At 42.8% G+C, this 16,058-nt stretch overlaps 1 pseudogene; it reads right to left on the minus strand.

The window, feature by feature from the left end:
• Positions 1-317: 317 nt before the first annotated feature.
• LOC111952632 (gastrula zinc finger protein XlCGF57.1-like) lies at positions 318-12,324 on the minus strand (annotated as a pseudogene).
• Positions 12,325-16,058: the final 3,734 nt, after the last annotated feature.

Below are 16,058 nucleotides of genomic sequence, written 5' to 3' on the forward strand. Positions count from 1 at the left end.
TTTATTAATAGAGTAGAACTATAGCTAGCGATCAGTAGATCTACATACACACCTATTCCACAGTTCTCTCTCTGGCGTAGTCCGCAGCAGTCTCTATAGCCCCTCCGTTCCGCCAGCAAGAATCAAGACCATGACCTCAGCGATTTTCCTCCAAAATAAAAGTCCCGCAATGGTGAAAAATACAAATGGTCGAAATGTATAACATTTAGGGAAGAAATGTAAGCAGTTATTTTTTTCTTCATTTTGTTGAATAATGATAAATTAATCTCCTTTAAAGCACAAATAATATAGCATTGACATTGTTAGGACTAACAACATTAAAAGTAATGATTTTTATTGTAGATAATTATCATGGTAATATAACAAAACATTTAATGCTACTATTAATAATAGTAATAACAATATTATAATAATCAACTTTGGAAAACACTTAAATCCTATTGTTAATTAGCCCATCCGCATTGTACGAAGTTCACTAAGTTTTTAATATTGGACATACTGCTCCGTAGCACACAATTTCCTGTACACTGTGTTGCAGTAAAAGGGGGGCCCATTCTACTCAGGAGCACCGCTAGTTTCCAAATCCACAGTGTACAACCCAAGGAGCATCACTGCTCATTCTGCGGCCCTTAGCTTAAACGAAGTAGGTTTTTCATAATGGACATACATATTGCATCGTACACAATTTCCTGTACATTGTGTCATTCTACTCAGGAGAACATCAGCTTTCCACATCCACAGAGTTTATATTTTATTTTCTATTAAAAGACATGCACACGAAACAACCAATTATAAGCCATTATCAATGATCTGCTAACAGAAGTCAAATAAGAAAAAAATATGATAAACAATGTTAATCCTACCAACAATGGCCTCTAGTCATGTCGAGGGCCTCCTTCGCAACAGGTCAAAATAGGTAAGTAGAATGTGTGAGTATACTTATGAGCTTACTGTACATTTGCATACAAAACACATCGTTATTAGCTAGCATAATGAAAACAGAGGATGCATTTCTACATTTCAAATGGGGCTAGCAAACAGCTAGGCTAAACACAATACATCTCTGACAACGGCTAACAGCTAAGACCGTTAGGACATGCATGGAAGGGATGTCATCAATAGACCTACCTAGTAGTAAGCCATCGGGTTACATCTGAGCCGCTCCAACATTCGTATCTATTAGGGCTATAGTGTACTGTTTTCTAAAAGCTCACACATTTCACTGTAGCTTAACCAATAAGCTTAAGGTCAACCTATTAGGTCTATGACAACGTCGCTTAACTTGCTACTTCATGTTTTATTATAGAATATCTGTAGACCTACTTGAAGCCCAATTACTGCCTGCCATTAGGCTACAATGGTTTGTTGAGCAATTACAAAAAAACACTGTTATCAAAGCCTATTTTTAGGTCACCTTGATATTTTCTAAATGGCGAACGAGTGAACGACTTTGGCTTTACTCGTTCTTGTTCAGTTACACAAACTGAAGAAATGCAGAATTGACATAATCAAACATAGCATACAAAATAGCACGAGAAAACACTTAAGACTACATGACACATGGAAAACGTATAATACAAACACTTAAATACATACTAAGCTACAGAACAGTTCTTCTCTTGATGGGAAAACTGTACTGTGTAAAAAATAAAGTGATAAAAAAAAAAAATTATACTTCAAATAGGCATAAATCATTTAACAGCTACAGTGAGCTCTTTAGCCTATATTCTGGAATCATTTTCAGCACGGGAGAGCTCCTGTAGTGACAGTTAAGTGTCACTTCGTAAAAGAGTGCACTGCATGGCATTTTGGGAAACGGGTGTGACATCTGTCGTTACGCCTAAGTTCCAACGCTAAGTTCCAACGCTGGGAAACCGGGCCCTGATCAATACTGAAAAGCCGGTGTAGTCTGGCTGAAGTTTTGTAACTACTTATTCACTATACAAACAAGCACTAGAAGCTCTGACTATTGAAAAGCTTTTGTAGTGAATCTATAGTACTTTGACTACTTATTTACTAATCAACAAGTTGTAAAAAATCTACCTGATTACTACAGGAAACACTAGTGTTTTTCTATTGCACCCTACTTGTGTATCTTGAATAGTGCATCAACTACACAACTCCTACAAGTCTCTACATAGTCACTACTGCACAAATATGTTTTGTGTAGTAATTAAGTAGTACTTTTTTCACAACGGTCAACCACCACCAATCTGGTCAAGGCCCAGTCCATCACTGGGACCGTGGTCCCACCCATACGGGGCGTTTTCCCCAAGCAGTGCCCGAGAAAGGCCCGTAATATTATCAAGGACCGCACACATCCCAGCCACTGACTGTTCACTCCCTTAATGTCGGGCAGACGGTATCAGAGCGTTGTGTCTCGGACCGCCAGGCTCAGAGACAGTTTCGACCCACAACGCCTGAACTGGCACTGACCACCTGCACACCAACAGCTCCTTTGCACCGACTCTCCACACCTTGGCACACATGCACTCACACACGTACACCATGACTGCTGCTACTAAACATCTACTTATTATTGCTTAACTATTGCACAATTCAACACTTTGCTCTCCACATTCCCCTCCCCTAACACACGTGTAAATACTCTACTGTAAATTTGTTTGAGTGGCCTCCTTGTATTTATATTCATTTTATTCTATTGTTATTCAACTGAGCCTTTATTTGCATTATTGTCATACTTGTGTTCTATTGTTGTTGCATTGTCAAGAGGTGAACCTGCAAGTAAGCATTTTATTGTACACCATGTAGATCCTGTGCACTTAAAATTCAAAAAAGGCACTCGCACATCTGCGCCATCTTTGTTGCAGGTGCATGGTGACAGTTGAATAAGATGAGAAAAAAAGAAGAAACCCGCACACTGCTCTTGCTAGTACCACTGCTCTTTATTAAGCTTTACGTACCGGCCTCAAAGCTCTAACGAAGGCCTTGAGGCCGATACGTACGTAAAGCTTAATAAAAAGGGAAATGAGCAGTGTGCGTGGTTTCTAGCAAGAGCAGTGTGCGTGGTTTCTTCTTTTTTTCTTATCCTGTGCACATGACAAAAACTTGAACTTTTATTCCCATCTGACAGAAGACGTTATGTCTTCATTTTCTTTCTTTCCGCTTTTGTCCTGACTTCTTTCTTTTGTGGACGTTATTCACGTGTTTCAGCAGATGAGCCTTACGAATGAATGTTCTACCACAAACTGAGCAACAGTGTGCTTATCACGCGTGTGAGTCAATATATGCCTCCTTAGGTCACCCTTCAGTCTCGACAGTTAAATGGTTTCTCTCCTGTGTGAGTCGGTATATGATCAGTTCGTATGCTTGCGACTGAAACATTTCCCACAGTCACCACAGCTAAATATTTTCTCTCCTGTGTGAGTCAACATATGCTTCCCTAGGTCACCCTTCTGCCTGAATCTTTTCCCACAGTCGCCACAGCTAAACGGTTTCTCTCCTGTATGAGTCCGTATATGCCTCCCTAGGGCTCCCCTTTGACTGAAGGTTTTCCCACAGACACCACAGCTAAATGGTTTCTCTCCTGTGTGAGTCCGTATATGTTCGGTTAGGTACTCTTTGCGATTGAAACTTTTCCCACAGTCACTACAGCTGAATGGTTTCTCCCCTTTGTGAGTCTTCATGTGCCTGGACAGATCTCCTTTGTATTTGAAGGTCTCACCACAAACAAGGCAGGGTTTCCCACCCTGACAGAGTCGAACATGGGCCTTCAGTTTACAGGTGGAGTTGTAGTGTTTTTTGCATAAGCGGCATTCACTGGGTCTCTTCTTGGGGTGAGTCAAATGTCTCTGCAGGTCAGCTTTCAGAGCAAATGTTTCACCACAGTCATTGCAGCAGTGAATAAGTATAGATGTGGTGCTGGGTTTAGAGCGGTGTTCCCCCGATGGTGCGTTGGCATCCATTGGTGGGCTGCTGTAAAGTCCTACTGGGTGGCTGCTTACGGCTGAGCTGTGGCCAGAGGCATTGTTTTGATTACTTGGACGGTCACAAGGAATGTCGAGACCCTTTAAGTTGGTAACAGTGCCACAAGGTTTGAGATCCACTGGTGTGGAGTCAAGCTCTCTGTTCTCCACAGTCTGGGTCAGGGGAAGAGTTAAGGACTGAAGTGAGACCTCCTGATCACATTCACTTTTCACACAGGAAGGAGTGAATTTGAACTCTATGATATCAGGCTCCAGCCCTTGAAGCTGTTCTTCCTCCTGACTGGTCCAGAGTTCCTCCTGTTCCTCTTTAATCTGTGTGGGCTTTGGGTCCTCCTGCCCCAGACTGTGGCTCCACTCCTGCTCACAGTGCTGCTGTTCAGGGGGAACTGCCTCTTCAGAGACAGCAAGAGAGAGCTGCAGGGAGCCTGGAGGGAAGGAGAGGAAGAGCAGAATGAATTAGAACACTTGAATCATACAGGTGAATTATAGATCTCTATGATCTATACAGCCTTTAGACGTGCCTAAAGGTAGATAGCGGACTATTTGCTCTCAGTCGCACAAGCCCTGGGCCTATAGCCAGTTCACATGCCTACTATGAAACACACCATGTCTAATGACGTAAACTACGACACTTCCTGAGCTAATGGAAACAGGTAAGGGAACACAAACTTTGCTTCAATCTTTTGTATAGTTATTTTATGACAATTAAGTTGCGCATTCAAAGTTTCCAAAACTGTACCGCAATCAAGGATAAATTGTTCTTAGATAGGAACGTCGGGGATTAGGAACGTCGGGGATTAGAAACGGTCTAATCCCCGACGTTCCTATGCTGTCCCATGGTCAACGTCGTCACATATATATTTGTATTGATGAAAACCTACACATCCCTCGTAAATGTTGAATAACATTTCATTTGAACTTACTCTACCCACTGTCTCCGTCTCGGGCTGCTGGTATGAACCGCTAACTCCAAAACCAGCATATTCTGACAGCATTCTGTTGTAGCCGTTACTACACAGTAGCAGGACTTGATGTGCCAGCTTGTACACAACCGGAAGCCCGTCTGGTATCATGTGGTATGAGACTGCAATCCACTACCATTGAGGTCAAAAGGCTAGGGCAGGGGACTAACAGATCAACGTCAAAACCAGAAATGGCAGACAGCTGGGCTTGGGGCTAGCAACCCCATCCAATAAAAATGCTATGGTAGAAACGTAGACAACAGATAAAAACAGCTGCATTGGACCTTTAAGACCTGTATGTTTAGGCTTTATTTGAAAAGTTTAAGTAGGAAATTGCATGAATTTTGGACAGTGCTTGTTTTTCCACTCACAGCTGTCCCCCAGTGTTAGTTATAAAGAGGAGATGGTAATGAAGCAATACAGACCAAATTAAAGTGTTGAGTTTTTGCATGTTCTAGGGTTGGGCGGTATCCAGATTTTCATACCATCCTTCTCTCATCCCAGAATTTACGGTATTACCGTTGTACACAAGTGGGCACCAAAAAAACGCACAAGATACCATTTGGCGTCTATTACCAGAACACTAACAAAATGTGTGAATTTCAAATTGAGGCTGCTTGCAAAATATGCTAACGAGCGCAAACGAAAATAAACTAATTGCAAAGACAATCCAGCTCATAAAGTTATACATATATAGATAGGAGCTACCAAATGTCATTTTTAGTGAGTTTGGATATTTACAAGCAAATGTGAACAAGAGACATTGTGCAAATAAACAAAGTTTCAAAAACATGCTTGTCTTAAGGATGAAAAGTACTGGCTCTGGAGCAGCATGTGTACACGCTGTATCTGTGTGGAGTCTGGAGTCGCTAGGGCAAAGGGCCTGCCTGCTCGGAAAAGATGGGAGAGGAGCAGATGGGCCGAGAACGGAGGAGAAAGAAATGCAAGAAAATCATGTTGCAGTGGCAGCAGTACAGATAACTCATCCAAAGGGCTTTGACGGCAGAAAGCTAACACAATAAGATGCCATCACCTTATTAATTCAGCCACTTACATAGATAACTAGCAAGTTAAACTTAGGGGCCACGTTAACACAGAGCAAAACATAAGGAAATGGATGATACAGAAATCAGATGGCCATGCATCGTTTATGCAAAAAAGACCTTGCTTTTTCATTGTAAGCTCATTTACTTGTCTGGCTGCCAGCCAAATAGTGTTGCACTTCCACCGAAGAAAGTATCGCCAAGACCAGGTTAGTTTAACCCATAAGAGTCTAAGTCCTGCCTACGCTAGGGGAGGGGGGTTTCTACTAAGATATATGAATTGTTTTAAGAAGGTCATACCAAGGACCATTTAGCTATTTGATTTGGAATATCCCCCCCAAAAATCTTGAGTGGCGGTAGTTGTAGATCTTCTTGGCGTCATCAAGGCCAGAAGAACCTTTTAATAAAATAAGTGTTACATTAGCCTTCATGTTCCTGTAAAATGCTATCAAATGTGTACTGTAACAACTGTGTAGCCCCCATCCTGCCAGATCACTTATGTGAGGCATATAATTACGTCTATATTGGTATAATTTTCACATCATATGTATAGTTATATGTACACTATATATACACAAAAGTATGTGGACACCCCTTCAAATTAGTGGATTCGGCTATTTCAGCCACACCAGTTGCTGACACACCAGTTGCTGTGTATAAAATCGAGCATGCATTCTCCATAGACAAACATTGACAGTAGAATGGCCTTACTGAAGATCTCAGTGACTTAACGTGGCACCATCATAGGATGCCACCTTTCCAACAAGTTAGTTCATAAAATTTCTGCCCTGCTAAAGCTGCCCCGGAAAAATGTTAGCGCTTTTATTGTGAAGTGGCAACGTCTAGGAGCAACAATGGCTCAGCCGCAAAGTGATAGGCCACACAAGCTCACAGAACCGGACCGCCGAGTGCTGAAGCGCCTACCGAGTTCCAAACTGCCTCTGGAAGCAACATCAGCACAAGAACTGTTTGTCCGGAGCTTCATAAAATGGGTTTCTATGGCCAAGCAGCCACACACAAGCCTAAGATCACCATGCGCAATGCCAAGCGTCGGCGTGGCGTAAAGTTCACCGCCATTGGACTCTGGAGCAGTGTAAACGCGGTCTCTGGAGTGATTAATCACACTCCACCATCTGGCAGTCTGACGGACAAATCTGGGTATGGCGGATGCCAGGAGTATGCTACCTGCCCCAATACATAGTTCCAACTGTAAAGTTTGGTGGATGAGGAATAACGGTCTGGGCTAGGCCCTTTAGTTCCAGTGAAGGGAAATCTTAACGCTCCAGCATACAATGACATTCTAGACAATTCTGTGCTTCCAACTTTGTGGCAACAGTTTGGGGAAGGCCCTTTCCTGTTTCAGCATGACAATTCTCCTATGCACAAAGCGAGGTCCATACAGAAATGGTCTGTCGAGATCGGTGTGGAAGAACTTGACTGGCCTGCACAGAGCCCTGACCTCACTAATGCTCTTGTGGCTGAATCGAAGCAAGTATCCGCAGCAATGTCCCGACATCTAGTGGAAAGCCTTCCCAGAATAGTGAAGGCTGTTATAGCAGCAAATGGGGGACCAACTCCATATTAATGCCAATGATTTTGGAATGAGATGTTCAACAAGCAGGTGTCCACATTCCTTTGGTAATGCAGTGTATATATAGCTGCGTTTTCCATTAGCTAAGCCGTAAGTAAGGTTGACTATGGAGCCATCACATACTGCGTTACAAGCCGTAGCTAGTGTGGTCCATACCTATAGTTGAGAACCCAAGGGCTGGGTATATTCCATTCCGATGACTAGCTTACTATTGACATTTTCCACAGGAAACACTAACCCTGTCTTGTTTCTGGTGGAAAAAGGCATTCACGTGCTATCGAACACTAATGATGTTTTCAAACAGTAAGACCAAGATCAACATGGCAGTGTTGCCATTGATTTATCAAAGTTGTTCTTTATAATGTCTAAATAAAACATGTCTAGTGCAACCTCCATATCAAATCAAATTGTATTTGTCACATGCGCCGAATACAACAGGTGTAGTAGACGTTATAGTGAAATGCTTACTTAACTGCATTGTTGGTTTAGGGCTTGTAAGAAAATACTTTTTTTTTTGTAAGACATAAGAATAACAAATAATTAAAGAGCAGCAGTAAATAACAATAGCGGGGCTATAAACGGGGTACCGGTACAGAGTCAACGTGTCAATGTGCGGGGGCTCTGGTGACGAGGTAATTATGTACATGTAGGTAGTTATTAAGGTGGCTATGCATAGATAATAGCAGAGAGTAGCAGCAGCGTGGGGGGGAGGGGCAACGCAAATAGTAATACACTCACTAAATGCAGGTGAAGGCTGCAAGAGGAAGTTGGTGGAGAGCAACAGCAAGAACTTGCAGTCAACACTTCATGACCTTCGATCACAATTTTTGAAAAAGTTCATGCAGTCGACTTGTAGGAGCAAATCGAACAATTTACATCCCCATAACGCGACAAATTTTGAGAAGACTTGACAAAAGTGTTCTGCTCAAACTCACCCATTCACTTTCAATGGAAGGAAAGCGAGAGAAACGAGTGGGTGGGTGACGTTGAGCGATCCGATCATGGGCGAGTGAGCTGAACAGGGCGGGACAAAAGTTTGGGAAAGCTGAACGTTATGCAAATCCTGCCCGATATTGCGGTGCAAGTGACCAATCGAAGCTCACCATAGCCTCCAACCCCAAATGGATTGGCTGACAATGGCTGTTGATAGGTAGCACTACCTAGTTTGCTTGCTAGCTTGTTAACGTTAGCACCCACATGAGGTCAACACTAGTGTGGCTAGGCGAGTGCTGATTGTATAGTGAATCTTACGCAAACGCAGCGCAACGGAGTACGTGAAGGTGGTTTTAAATCACAAAATGCCTGGGGAGTACATGAATATGGTATTAAATCACAAAATGTCTGGCCCCTTGCAGTACGCAGTCCTGCCTACGTTGCTTGCATAGTCCTCCTACAGAGTTTTCTTTCACTCAATATTGAAATGGACCGCGCAACTCCTTGTGCAGATGCGGGGGCAGTGTTGAGTAGTATGAAGCTCTGTATTTTAGACCAAACTCACTTTGGTTGAAAATGGAACCAGGAAAATAGATTTTGTTCCTCTCTTTGCACAAAGAAAATAAGTCTAAATATATCGATTGGACCGTTGTCACTAATCAACTTCAAAATCAACTACCACATTGCTCTGTCTTGGTTTAGCTTAGCATTAAATAAGCAGCCTATTTTGCATTGACAACCAAATATAATCTCAGCGACTGTTCAGGGGAAATGAAAATGTTAGTGCTATTCAGGATCCTTGGGACATATATCTACCCTAAACCCTAACCCTTAGGGGAGAGTGGGGTAAGTTAGGCAAAAAAAAAATACATTCAGCATTATCTACATACACTACCGTTCAAAAGTTTAGGGTCACTTAGAAATGTCCTTGTTTTTGAAAGAAAAGCACATGTTTGGTCAATTAAAAATAACATCAAATTGATCAGAAATACAGTGTAGACATTGTTAATGTTGTAAATTACTATTGTTGCTGGAAACAGCAGATTTTTTTATCTACATAGGCGTACAGACGCCCATTATCAGCAACCATCACTCCCGTGTTCCAATGGCACGTTGTGTTAGCTAATCCAAGTTTATCATTTTAAAAGGCTAATTGATCATTTGAAAACCCCTTTGAAATTACGTTAGCACAGCTGAAAACTGTTGTCATGATTAAAGAAGCAATAAAACTGGCCTTCTTTAGACTAGTTGAGTATCTGGAGCATCAGCATTTGTGGGTTCGAATACAGGCTCAAAATGGCCAGAAACAAAGGACTTTCTTCGGAAACTCGTCATTCTATTCGTGAGAAGTGAAGGCTATTTCATGCGAGAAATTGCCAAGAAACTTTAGATCTCGTACAAGGCTGTGTACTACTCCATTCACAGAACAGCGCAAACTGGCTCTAACCAGAATAGAAAGAGGAGTGGGAGGCCCCGGTGAACAACTGAGCAAGAGGACAAGTACATTAGAGTGTCTAGTTTGAAAAACAGAGTCCTCAACTGGCAGCTTCATTAAATAGTACCCGTTAAACACCAGTCTCAATGTCAACTTCTAGGCACAGTTCCTCTGTCCAGTGTCTTTCGGCAATCTTAATATTTTCTTTTTATTGGCCAGTCTGAGTTATGGCTTTTTCTTTGCACCTCTACCTAGAAGGCCAGCATCCCAAAGTCGCCTCTTCACTGTTGACGTTGAGACTGGTGTTGAGTGTGAAAAACCCAACAGAGCTGCAGTTCCTGACACACTCAAACCAGTGTGCCTGGCACCTACTACTATACCCCTTTCAAAGGCACTTGAATCTTTTGTCTTGGCCATTCACCCTCTGAATGGCACACATACACAATCCATGTCTCAATTGTCTCAAGGCTTAATAATCTTTTTTTTTAACCCGTCTCCTCCCTCCTCAGCTACACTGATTGAAGTGGATTTAACAAGTGACATCAATAAGAGATCATAGCTTTCACCTGGATTAACCTGGTCAGTCGGTCATGGAAAGAGCAGGCGTTCCTAATGTTCAGTACACTCAGTGTATATCAACAGGACAGTATAATTACAGAAACTTTTCAAAGCACTGGTATTTTGTTCAGATTTCTATCACCTGAAGCATGTGCACAAGATAAAAAATACATGCACGAGACGCATGCATTCTTGCCGAGCTCGTACACGTGTTTACATGGTTCTGTGCATGCTTCAGGTGATAGAAATCTGAAGTACTACCAGAGCTTTGAAAAGTTTATGTAATTATACTTTCCCGTGGATATGTCTCACATTCCTACCATCATCGCTCGGACGACCGGTAAAGTACATTAAAATATAATTTAATCAACATTCCGGCTTGTAGAGGTTGTGAGAGAAACTTTCCTGATTCAAACCCTCATTTCAAACGCTCATTCGGGTTTCCAGGCAAGGGCATAGCTAGCTATACTACACTAAACAAAAATATAAACGCAACATGTAAAGTGTTGGTTTCATGAGCTGAAATAAAAAAAATCTCAGAAATGATCCATACGCACATATTTCTCTCAAATTTTGTGCACAAATTTGTTTACATCCCTGTTAGTGAGCATTTCTCCTTTGCCAAGATAATCCAGCCACCTGATAGGTGTGGCATATCAAGAAGCCAGTGGAGGCTGCTGAGGGGAGGACGGCTCATATCTGGAACAGAGTCAATGGAATGGCATCTAACACATGGAAACCATGTGTTTGATGTATTTGTTACCATTCCACTAACTCCGCTCCAGCCTTTACTGCAAGCCCGTTCTCCCCAATTAAGGTGCCACCAACCTGTGCAAGAAGCTGATTAAACAGCATGATCATTATACAGGTGCACCTTGTGCTGGGGACAATAAAAGGCCACTTTAAAATGTGCAGTTTTGCCATACAACACAATGCCACAGAGGTCTCAAGTTTTGAGTAAGTGTGCAATTGGCTTGCTGACTGCAAGAATGTCCACCAGAGCTGTTGCCTGATAATTTAATGTTCATTTCTCTACCATAAGTTGCCTGCAAAATCGTTTTTACGAATATGACAGTACGTTCAAACGACCTCACAACAGCAGACCACTTGTAGCCACACCAGCCCAGGACCTCCACATCCGGCTTCTTCACCTGCAAGATCGTCTGAGGGAGGGTGCTGAGAAGTATTTCTGTCAGTAATAAAGCACTTTTGTGGGGAAAAACACATTCTGTTAGCTGGGCCTGGCTCCTGAGTGCGTGGGCCTGGCTGCCAAGTGGGTGGGCCTATGCCCTCCAAGGCCCACCCATGGCTGTACCCCTGCCCAGTCATGTGAAATCCATAGATTTGAGCCCAATGAATTTATTTCAATTGACTTATTTCCTTAAATAATCTGTAAATCAGTAAAATCTTTGAAATGGTTGCATGTTGGATTTATATTTTTTTTTTTCAGTTTAGCTATTTCAATAAGCTTTTCCTGAAAGACACACATAAACTGTTCTTTAAAATGGATTAAATGGTGCTCACTTTTAGCCTAAACATGTTAATAATTGAATAGGATTGTATCTAGTTATCAGTAGATGTACATACGAACCTATTCCACATAGTTTTATCTCCGGTGTGATTCGCAGCATTCTCCGTAGCCGATCATTCTCCTCCTGGTACTCCACTACCGCTTTCTCAACTGCACCGAAAATCTCCACAGCAGCCTCCGTTAAGCGCTCATTTAAAAACACACGAAACGACTGTAGTTTAGACATGTTCAGTCAAATGAGAGTTCGGGAGCCTATTTAGTTCGGTCTATGGGTCTTTCTTTACTACACAAAAAAACGCAAATTTTCTTCTATGGTGTTATGGCTTCTTCTTTGATAGGGTTTAACGGCGAATGGCATCCAATGTTAATGGCGCATTACCGCCACCAGCTGGACAGGATGTTGAATAACAAACAACAACAAAAACATTGCGGGAAAGGGGGAAAACCACATAATAGAAAATTAAACACGTCAACTAACAAAATCCATACCACTTCTTTAATCATAGTCCACTAAAAAAATACATCCCTACACAGGCACAGGGATTTCTTGCACTGTCTCGGGTGTGAAATCACAAAGACCCAAACTTTCAACTGCATTTCACAATGATTCCAATTTTCTTAGACTTGTTCTCCGCTTGTGCTGTACAGTTTGTGACCATTACAATAAATAATACAAATACCACCTTTTTAACATGTAGCATTGGTCGTGGTGGCTCTACTACCCTTGTTTCTTCCCCAACACTTTTTCCTTACAATCTTCTCACCGCCTTCAGATAGGAGACACGCTGGACACTCCTTACCCTCGCCACCTCATTCTCCTTCACCCTAACAGGGCACTCCAGGAATTCAGGTGCATGTTCACCTCCACAGTTGCAGCATTTCACTTTATCTGGCATACAATACTCTTCCCTTCTGCACACACTTGACACATTATCAAATATTTTATATTCATGACACTGAAGGGGCTTGTGCACAAAAGCTCTCACATGGTACCTCATGAATCCTAACTTTATATGTTAATTTATTTTCTCCATCCACCATACAGGTCAGTCGACATGCTAGTCTGGCTTCTTCATCTTCTGCTGGTTTTATGGCAGACTACAATCCAAATGGTTTATTACTGCCACCAACTGGACAGGGTTGAAAAAAACCAATGTAAAAATAAAACCAATACGTGATAGGAAAAACTAACTAAATCCACCCAACATAAGACAATAAATAAAAACATTGACAAAAACAAAGCCCCAAGCCTCCCACTTCTTCCTTCCTTTCAATCTCCATATCTCCCTTCTCAAGCTCTATAACCTGAGAGGGTGGTATGGCTTGAGACAATAATCTATGCAACTCCTCCGCCAAGAAGACTTTCAGTCCCAGGAACCGTTCTGCTGCATCCACAATGATATCTGTTTTCCTGGAGTTCCTCTTCCCCCTGGCAGTGCCATTAATCATCATAGCTATAAAGGCCACAAAGTCCACCTTCTTAACCTTTAACATATCTGGGTCCTGCTGTTAAATGAAAACCCCTGCAGCCTTCGGTGAATGCCTATCCACCACCATGGACTATTCAGGAGCACCAATCAAACCCTTTTAACAGCTGCTGCATATGAAATACTCTGGACAGCCCTGACTTTGGCCACGTCATTCTCTTTCACCATTGTTGGGCATTCCAAACACAATTGCAACATGTCACATTTTCATCACATTTAAAACACATGATAAGATCTTTTCCACAACTTGTCTTCTTGTCTTCTTCATCTTGTCTTCTCCCTTCTGCAAACACTTGAAACATGTCAAAAAGCTTTACAATGATAACACTGCATTGGTCTTGGAACAAATACTTTGACTCTGTAGTCTACACTTTAGTAGGGCGAGACTCCATATTAAAAAAACTAAATAACAGACTTCACTTTTTCTTCATTCACCACACGATTCATCCGACGCGCATCAATCACTCCAATCCCTGCAACATCGACTTCCCACGAAACGCCAGATATTACCCCCATTGAGGGGTGCCCTGTTCCAAAGAGACACACAGGACACATCAAACTTCTCAAATCTGATGAGACGCATCACACCCTCCTTCTGGTACGGCAACTGCACCACCTGCAACCGCAGGGCTCTCCAGAGCGTGGTGCGGTCTGCCCAACACATTATCGATAGCACACTAACTGCCCTCCAGTACAGCTACAGCACCCGATGTCACAGGAAGGCCAAATGATCATCAAGGACATCAACCACCCAAGCCACTGCCTGTTCCCCCCGTTATCATCCAGAAGGCAAGGTCAGTACAGGTGCATCAAAGCTGGGACCGAAAGACTGAAAAACAGCTTCTATCTCAAGGCCATCAGACTGTTAAATAGCCATCACTAGCGGCTACCACCCGGTTACTCAACCCTGCACATTAGAGGCTGCTGCCCCATGTACATAGACATGGAACCACTGGTAACTTTAATAATGGACCACTAGTCACTTTAATAATGTTTACATACTACTCTTCTCACATCAACACCATTATCCTAGAAACCCTAGACCTACTACAATTTGCATACCGCCCTAACAGATCCACAGATGATCCACAGACGAAGATGCAAAAACAGACGTACCCCCATCGCGACGTCCCCCAAAGGCTAACTTGCTAGCCCCGGTCTACTAACTGCTAGCTTGCCTGCCCCGGTCTGCTAACTGCTAGCCCCTGCTAACTGCTTGCTTGCTAACCCGGTCTGCTAACTGCTAGCTTGCCAGCCCCAGTCTGCTAACTGCTAGCTTGTTTAGCCCCGGCCTACTAACTGTTAGCTTGTTAGCATCAGCCTGCTAACTGTCTGAATCGCCGTGTCCCCAGTCAGCCCAACCACTCATTGGACCCATATGTTCACTTGGCTACGCATGCCTCTCTCTAATATCAATATGCCTTGTCCATTACTGTCCTGGTTAGTGATTACTGTCTTATTTCACTGTAGAGCCTCTAGCTCTGCTCAATATGCCTTAACCAACCATGTTACTCCACCTCCTACATTTGCGATGACATCACCCGGTTTAAACATCTCTAGAGACTATATCTCTCTCATCATTACTCAATGCCTAGGTTTACCTCCAATGTACTCACATCCTACCTTACCTTTGTCTGTACACTATGCCTTGAATCTATGCTATCGTGCCCAGAAACCTGCTCCTTTTACTCTCTTTTCCGAACGTGCTAGACGGCCAGTTCGTATAGCATTTAGCCGTACCCTTATCCTACTTCTCCTCTGTTCCTCTGGTGATGTAGAGGTTAATCCAGTCCTGCAGTGCCTAGCCCACTCCCACTCCCCAGGTGCACTCATTTGTTGACTTCTGTAACCGTAAAAGCCTTGGTTTCATGCATGTTAACATTAGACGCCTACTCCCTAAGTTTGTTTTACTCACTGCTTTAACACACTCTGCCAACCCAGATGTCTTAGGTGTGTCTGAATCCTGGCTTAGGAAAACCACCAAAAACCCTGAAATCTCCATCGCTAACTTTAACATTTTCCGCCAAGATAGAACTGCCAAAGGGGGCGGTGTTGCAATCTACTGCAAAGATAGCCTGCAGAGTTCTGTATTACTATCCAAGTCTGTACCCAAACGATTGGAGCTTCTACTTCTAAAAATCACCTTTCCAGAAACAAGTCTCTCACTGTTGCCGCTTGCTATAGACCTCCCTCTGCCCCCAGCTGTGCCCTCGATGCCATATGTGAATTGATTCCCCCCATCTATCTCTGAGCTCGTGCTACTAGGTGACCTAAATGGGGACATGCTTAACACCCGGCCATCCTACAATCTAAGCTTGATGCCCTCAATCTCACTCAATTATCAATGAACCTACCAGGTAGAACTCCAAATCCGTAAACACATTGTTTTGATTATCTGGAATGTCACAGGGATTATAGAGACTCTTTAGGTGGGTCACAGTGCCAAAAGGTTGGAAAACCACTAGCTTAGTCACTCTCTGTTTTCCACAGTCTGTGTTTGGGAAAGAGTCAAGACCAAAGTGGGTCTTCCTGATCACATTCACTTTTCACAAAGGGAGGAGTGAAGATGGA

This window comes from Salvelinus sp. IW2-2015, linkage group LG3 (assembly GCF_002910315.2).
Source record: "Salvelinus sp. IW2-2015 linkage group LG3, ASM291031v2, whole genome shotgun sequence".
In the NCBI taxonomy this organism is placed as follows: Eukaryota; Metazoa; Chordata; class Actinopteri; order Salmoniformes; family Salmonidae; genus Salvelinus; species Salvelinus sp. IW2-2015.